General features: G+C 40.6%; 1 long non-coding RNA gene across 1 annotated transcript; it reads right to left on the bottom strand.

Annotated features, from left to right (window-relative positions):
* Nucleotides 1-872: 872 nt before the first annotated feature.
* On the bottom strand, nt 873-3,189 carry LOC145121196 (uncharacterized). Its single transcript, XR_013714530.1, has 3 exons — nt 2,756-3,189; nt 1,727-1,804; nt 873-1,015 (listed from the first exon to the last, which is right to left on the bottom strand). It is a non-coding gene; the product is annotated as an uncharacterized LOC145121196 (long non-coding RNA).
* Between the last annotated feature and the right edge of the window lie 5,253 nt (nt 3,190-8,442).

Below are 8,442 nucleotides of genomic sequence, written 5' to 3'. Positions count from 1 at the left end.
TGTATGCGTGCTCTCGATTATATATTTAATTTCTCGTGAGAAGACAAATAAAAAATAAAAAATAGGGTAAATTACAGGAATGGGCCCTCTTGTTTATAGTAATCTGTATGTTCTGTCTATTTATTTTTTATTTTTTAATTTTTTTAACTCGGACCAATTTAAGGTATTGGTTTGTTACAATTTCCGTCACTACCTACCCGAAAATACTAGTTTTTGGCGTTGCTAAATATTATTTGATATTTTAATTAGTTTTATTTTTGTTTGTTTTCTTAATTTTAGAGAGACCAACAATCCTACCTCACCCTTTTTCTAGATTCATTTTAAAGATGTGGTCACACCCCATCCTAGTCACCTCTGCCAACCAGCATCAATCACTTTGAGCACAAAAAAAGTCAAGTCATTTTTGGGTTGCCATCGTTTCCATAAATAGTTAGGAATGATATTAGAAGAGGAAATAATCTATTAATTTATTATATGATTGATAAATTAATTAAAAATTGATTATAATCAATTTAGAATTAATCAAAATTAACTGAAAATTAATTTTGGGTTAATTGGAATTAATATGAGGTACAAGGGTTAAGATGTAGTTGCTTAAAAGTTGAGCAAATGAGGGATTCTAGAACCCTCGTTTTTGGATGGTTTTGGGAGCCTGTCAAAATGGTTCTCGAAGCCTTCAGTGTATATAATGAAACAAATTTAAATAGTATTAAAATATATTATATTAACATTCAAATTAGGGTTTATCCTTTGATACATGGCAGCTATAAAAGGACCCATAGGGTTGTGATGTTTGGTAATGTATCTGTAACATCCCAAAAATACAGTCTAAAAATTTCGTTTTAAATCATTAATAAAACCATATCTATCATTCAACATATAGAAATCATGAATCGTGTATCCCAAGAATATCTTAATGTCTGTCAAATATATGTCAGAGTATAAACATCCCAGGCTGAATAAATGGTGTGTACACTGCAATCATCCTGAGCTCCTCTTTTGGAAACCGAAGTACCTGAAACCAAAACTGAAAACCGTAAGCACGAAGCTTAGTGAGTCTTCCCAAACTACCACATACCATGCACATATAACATGCAACTAGGAGATATGGGCCCCGCCCACACTCCGCTAACTAGGAGTTACGGGCCCCGCCCACACTCCGCTATCTCTGAGATACGGGCTCCGCCCACACTCAGCTACTTCGAGATACGGGCCCCGCCCACACTCGACTACTTTGAGATACGGGCCCCGTCACACTCAGCTGTTATGCCAAAACATACAAGTATCACACAGACAATATGTATAACTAATCTATCGTTCAATCATATATCATAATCCAGTACAGTTACGAGATACAGGCCCCGCCCACACTCGAATAATAAGAGATACGGGCCCCGCCCACACTCGGCTACTGTGAGATACGGGCCCCGCCCACACTCACTAGTCATGAAAATACATACAAGCTCTAAACGAACAACAAATATCACTAGCACATAAATATATACTATATCAGCTATCTATGAGATACGGGCCCCGCCCACACTCGTATTCCTAACAACACATACAAGCATCACACAGACAACAAGTATAGCAATCCAATAATCTGAATGATATCTATACTCAATAATAATGAGATACGGGCCCCGCCCACACTTAGCTACTATCATATCTCATATATGGGCCGGCCTTGGTGCCTTAGACCCGTTCCTACTGGAAGAGGACTCACCTCGTACTGTTGAAGTCCCGCGAATAAATCATGGGCTGCTGGCTGACAAATCATCAAGCTGGATGACAGATTCCCGATCTGTCAATATAAAAATAACACCCAATTAATGATTGGGTTCCAACTCATAGTCATAAGTCCATGCTTGGGGGTAAAAGACTACTTTACCCCTAACTGGGCTTGATTCAAGCCCAATGCCAAATCCAAAGGCCCAAAATTCCAACTATAGCTTAAAGCCCAACATATGGCCCAATTTTCCAAATTGGGCCCAAACCTCTACATGGACTTCCCTTAAGGCCCAATTGTTCAGTCCAGTCCAACATGTCTCATTCTAGGGGCCCAATATCATACAACCATCTAGGCCCCAAACTATGGCCCAATTTTTCAAATTGGGCCCAATCCTTCATATGGGCCTTACCTTAAAGCCCAACTAATTACTCTAGTCCATTTGATTATTCTTGGATGGTCCATCAATAGCCGAAAACATCTAGGCCCAACAGGAGGTCCAACTGCAAACCCAACAAATTAGGGTTTTCACATGGAATGATGATTAGAGTTAAGTGTTTCTTACTTAACCCATTAAGAACTTAATCCATTAAGTCATTTACTCTACTAGATAAATGATATGGAGAAATTGGGTTTAATACACAATCCAATCTCAATGGCCCAAAGGTGGGTCCAATAAGTCCAAGGCCCAAATACTCACAATTAGGGTTTTCCACCCAAACATGGCCCAATTGGCCCAAAACTAATCCTTAAGCCCATTGGGTCAATTAGGGTTTGCTAGTGGGGCACCACCCACTACCACATCGGGTAGTGGTGGTCAACGGCGGCACACGGCGGCGGCCACCACCTTACGGTGGTGGTTATGGTTCTTTTTCATTAATCCATGCTAATTACAATTACAAAGCTTAATCCAAAATAACACACACACAGCCATCCTAATGTGGCCGGTGGTGGCGGTGGCTTTTCTCGAGGATTCTGACTAAACAAAACACACACAACACACACTTCCACATAAATCACACCCACACATAAGTCTTTCCCGGAACAGGAGCACCTCCACCCTCTTGGTGGCGTTTGGCGGCGGCAGGGGTGATTTTACGAGGACAGCCACCACCTCACGGTGGTGGAGGTGATTCCTTTTGGCCTCCAACCATTCAGCAACACAACACATGCACCCATGCGTGAAATAACCCACACAGCACTGCCATGAACAGATGCGAATCGGCAGCCCACACCCGACAAAGAAAACGCAGCCGCAACCTTCTTGGCGACGAGCAACGGCCGGAAGCGACAGCAGCAAGGCGGCGGCGAGCGTAGGCTTGGGCAGCAGCAGAAGAGACGTGAAGAGAGAGTGTGCGACCACCCACGAACCGCAAAAGCACCCACGAACCATGTTTCCCGATCTCGTCGTGCCTTCTTCGTCTTCGCCGGCGACTGAACATGGCGGCTGCTCCGATAATCCTTCAGTGGTGGCGAGAACACTATGAGATGAACATAACTCTTGGTAAAATGTTTCAAAAGAAAGCTAGGAAAGAACACTATGAGATCATCAAAGCGCTAATGGCATGCAAGCTCAAATAAGGAGAATATGTGTGTGCTTATGTGCAGAAAATACAGAGACACGTGGAAAGATTGAAGAAGCTAAATGTTAATTTCGACAATGAGTTGGCCATTGATATGGTTGTTAACTCCTTGAAAATTTGTTATGATTAGTTCATCTTGACCTATCATTCGACCAATACAGAAAAGAAGTTGATGCAACTCCATAACTTGTTGCAAACGGCTGGAGTATGTATGCAAAAATCTCATCCTTTTAGTGCTGCAAGTGCTCCTGTCATGACGATTCATCTAGTCCAAGGAAAGAAAAGAAAAACCACTTCCCAATCCAAATGGAAAGGGAAGGCTTGCATTGGAGAGTCTAATGAGTCAAATGGGAAGCTAACTATGAAGTCCCACCTATCAGTGATCCGGAAGAGGTCGTTTGCTTTCACTGTGCCCAAAGGGGCATTAGAAGAGAAGCTGCCTAAAATACCTTAAAGATGTGAAAGAAGGAAATCTACCCATCCTTTTCCAAGGCTGTCAATGAACTTCAAGTTGTACTCAGAGGAGTTCGGACAACACCATGTGCATTCATGTTGTTCACCACTATTCTGTACCGGTTTGATACCAATGCTACAAATTCACCAGGTGTTGTAGTGAATATATCGAATTCATTCACCACAGAGGTCAACTACTTGTATTTCATGTTTTCCGATCCCTCAAACAGATCTTGAAAGGTGTCACATATCTCTTTGGCATATTTTCACAACTTAATGTGCTCAAAGAGAGATGGAGGAGCTTCGAATACCATTTTGGAAAGCGCGATTTGGTCGGCATGGAGTTTCTCAATGTCATTGGCTATTATGGGAGCATGTCAGAGCTCATTCTAACCCATGAGAGTAGTAGCAACATCTCTAACCATTTCCCTAATAGGTACGTGAGGACCTTCTTTCACAGACCTCCATATTTATTCACTTTTTTCTCTTCCAATCAATAATCTTTCCATTCTGACTCTCCAGTGATCATATTCTTCACCAACTAGTAATGGGGATCTGGAAGGGCAACCACACTATTTTCTAGTTGCATTGAATACATTTGTTGAGATTGATTATGAGTAGCCATTGTTGTTAGATATTTGAGCAAGAATAGTATATAGAAGAACTTTTATCCTGAACATAGAAATGATTAAGATACCAAGGTAATCTTAACCAACTATAATCTGATCTTATGGATTCAAAGGACAACCACTTATGCTCTGATACTAATTAAGAGAATAAGGATTGCATGGACAAGGATTGAAAACTCAAACCTTGAATTAAACAAAAGAATGATGGCTGATAATAAAGTTGTAGTCAAGTCTGGTAAACCAGTCAAGTCTTGAAGATGATAACTCAACAAAGTATTCAAGATGATATGATAAGTTATAAAATAAGAACAAGAAGAATGTTGATATTTGACTGAATGATTCTTGATTTTATATCATAAGGTAAAAGGTGAAAAAGGTGTTCCAAATTACATGTGATGGTCCCATTTATAAAAACCTAAGATCAATCAAATACTAACACAAGTGTACTATAAAGATGACACATGAAGGTTTGACCTTATCGACTTCATGTAAAATACAAACATAACATGAAAAATAGAATAACATAATCATTCAATTTCCTAACAACAGAGTATACATGTTACATCGAAAACTCATCACATTGGAAGCTACATCATCTCGGACAGACATCAACTCGGATTGGGAACTTCGGATTATCAAGAATCACTTGTTATGAACTAACAAATACTTAAAAGCTCTTCGCATTACTAGACAAATGCAAAATTTTGACGGCTAATTTCGTCTGTAATCCATCCAAAAATCCTATCATCAACAAAATTGTAACATTCTGTTAAAAAAAATAAAATAAGTAAAAGAAAATAAGTAATAAAATAAATAAAGAAAATAATAATGATAAATAAAATAAGTAGATAAATAAATAAATAATAAACCCTAAAGTCTCGAGATATATTTTATATTTTATTTTATTTTAGCCCTAAGTCTGTATTAATTGATCAGTGTTAGCGGGGGAGTTAAATATTATAATTTCATGAAAATGGGGGCTATATTGTAACATTAGGACCTGAGATGTAAAGGATTTGGTAGAGTTGGGGTTGTAGTGTAAATATTGGACCATTTCTGAATTAATTTATGGAGGCAGGGGCTAAAATAGTAAAAACGTATCTAAGTTTTATAAAAGAACGGGACTTGAACCCGACTCCTTTCCACTCCCTTCCCTCGTCCCTTATATACCCTAAAACCCTAACCCTATTTTCTAAAAGATAGCCGCCATATGTTCACCAGCCGCCGCCACCCCCTTCCTTTCTTACTATCACCGGTGAACCTTTGCTGCCAGCGGTATTGAGGACCGACGAGAACCCCGAGACAAAGTCACATCGGTTTAGAGATCAGAAGAGCAAGGACGACGTCGTGAGGTTGCTGCTGGTATCGTTCTCGGTCGTATCCCTGCTACTCCATATCCTCTGTTGCTCCGTCCCAACCCACGCCCGCTGCCGCTCGACGCAATATCTCGTTGCTGTCATCTCCGACCATCGTTTTCCACCGAGACGGTGGTTATAATCGTGTTTTATTATGTGTGTGTGTGTGCTGTTGTTGCTAGTTGGTGCATGTCGTGTGTGTGTTTTGTTGGCCGGAAAACTTGAAGAACCACCATGGCAGCCAACCATGGTGGCTGCCGCCAGTGTTTCCCTTTTCTGCCGCCACCAGCTACCGCGTGTGGTGGCTTTGTGTGTGTACTATGTGTGTTGTAGTGTATGTGTTTATTTCCATTGGATGTTATTCTGGGTTTTGCTTGACCGGAGACTGAAGAAAAACCACCACCACCACTGTAGGGTGGTAGCAGCCACCTCCTGCCGCCGCCGGCCACCGTTTTTGGTGGTTGTGTTGGGCCTTTTCATATTCTTTTGGTACTAGTGTGTGTGTGTGTGTGTTTGTGTTTTTTGTAATAAACTGTATGTATGTTGGATTGTGGAATTATTACTTAACCGCCGCCGTGCGCGGGTGGCTGCCACATCCTGCCGCCATGGACCGCCGCTGACCACCACTTCCCAAGGTGGCAGTGGGTGGTTTCCAATTTATTAATTATATATTTATTTAATTAGATAATCAATTAACTTTTGGGGTTGGAAACCCTAATTAGGGTTTAGAAAACCCTAATATCAAGAAAACCCTAATTTTGGAGTAGGCCGGGACCGACGTTAAAACTATTAATTAAACCTAAAATAATATTTAATAATACTTCACAATTAACTTGATGCGATATTGGACTTAATGGATTAAGTTCTTAATGGGCTAAGTGTGGAACACTAACCCTAGTTATCATTTTATGTAAAAACCCTAGAATTGAGGAGCTCTATTTTGGGTAATAATCGGGCGCGTATTTGGGCTGTTGACCGGATTATTATTTCACCCGAAAATGACTAAATCAAACCTTAATCAATCATACCCTTAAGTGATTAAGTCCTTAATGGGTTAAGTGTTCTTACTTAACCATAATTGTCATTTCATGTGAAACCCTAATCGTCATTTCATGTGAAACCCTAATCGTCATTTCGTGAGGTGGTCACTGTTGCAAGTGACTATGACCTATGATCTGGTATTGACTCAAGTATCTTCCTGTAGGTGTTTGGGAGTGAGTTTAAGCTGGTAGAGCCCTTCATTGCTATAGTGGTTTCTGCACGCACATCGAGGTGAGTTTCGCCTCACTGTACCCGTGGGTCTAAGGCACCAACGCCGGCCCACTAGTATTGATTATCTATTAGTAGAGAGATGCCCTAGGGATTGTATATAGTCATGTAGGATAGAATTAGGACTCTTGATCTAAGCTCTCTTACCTATTCCTTGTTTGGTTGTGGTTTTAGAGTAGGATCACTTGTCCAGGTGACCATCTCACCTCTGAGTATATACGGTTATGCATTCCTTGGATTGTTGATATTTAGTATGCTATTATGCTGTAGTGATCCATTAGAATTGTGTTCTGGTATTGAGTATGTCGTTATGTTGTAGTGATTTGCTAGATTTATGTTCTGGTATTGAGTATGCTGATATGATGTACTTAGATCTGTCTCCTGGTATTGAGTATGTTGCTTTGTGGTAATAACCTGTAGAACTGTATGTTATCTGTGCTTGCTGGTTATCATCTATGGAGTGCCCTTAGGGGCTGTCGGTGGTTATGTAGGATAGCCTGAGAACTCTTGGTCTAGGCTCTCTTACGTGTTCCTTGTTTGGTTGTGGCTCTAGAGTAGGACTATATGTTCGGGTGGCTATCTCACCTTTGGTTACTTATGGTTACGCATTCTATGGCGGTTAGCTAGTAGCGGGATTGTATGTTGCGAGAGGATTAGTAGGCAGTAGTGAGATGTATGATTGTTGTTTGCCTGTATTATGTGCCTACTTGATCATGATGGTTTATATGTCGACACATTGTGTTGGTTGGGTTGAGTCGGTCCTGCTTTGTGCGGTAGGCGAAGATACCCGGTGCGGATCGGCTGTAAGCCGTAGGCACAGATGCTCAGGAGGAGCGGTAGAGTTGAGGCGGTAGGCCAACAAACCCTCGATATTCCAACCTGATGGTTGATTAGACCCAACATATTGGTATTCCAACCCGAGGCTGATTGGGCCAATATGCTTATGATACGAGGGTATTCCATCCCGAGGATGACTGGACCCATCGTGGACATGCCTGGTATTCCAGCCCGAGGTTGATTGGGCCAGGCGTGAGTGTTTGAGTTTATGTTTTGTTTTGTGTGGTGGTACTCTGGAGGAAACTCACTAAGCTTTGTGCTTACAGTTTTGTTTATGGTTTCAGGTTTTTCAGATGATCAGGCGAAGGCGTGACCGTACACATCCTTGATTTTACAACAGGTTGGATCTTGGGAAACTCTGATTTTCAAATAATGGTTGAGAACACTATTTTTGTAAACATTTTATTACTAAAAGGATCGTTTTGAAAAGTTTAAATTTTGTTGAAATTTTTGGGACATTACAAGTTGATATCAGAGCCTTGGTTTGAGTGAATTGGAGGAACACTTGTGTGAATCCAGTCTCAAACTAAGGAAAAGATTTTCAAAATGATTTTCAAAAATGTTTTCAAAATAGTTTTTAGGAGGAT

Source organism: Lactuca virosa, chromosome 6, assembly GCF_052849685.1.
Source record: "Lactuca virosa cultivar CGN04683 chromosome 6, Lactuca_virosa_CGN04683_v6, whole genome shotgun sequence".
Lineage (NCBI taxonomy): Eukaryota > Viridiplantae > Streptophyta > Magnoliopsida > Asterales > Asteraceae > Lactuca > Lactuca virosa.
Note: the sequence above shows the minus strand (reverse complement) of the source record. Positions and strands in the feature narration are given on the sequence as shown.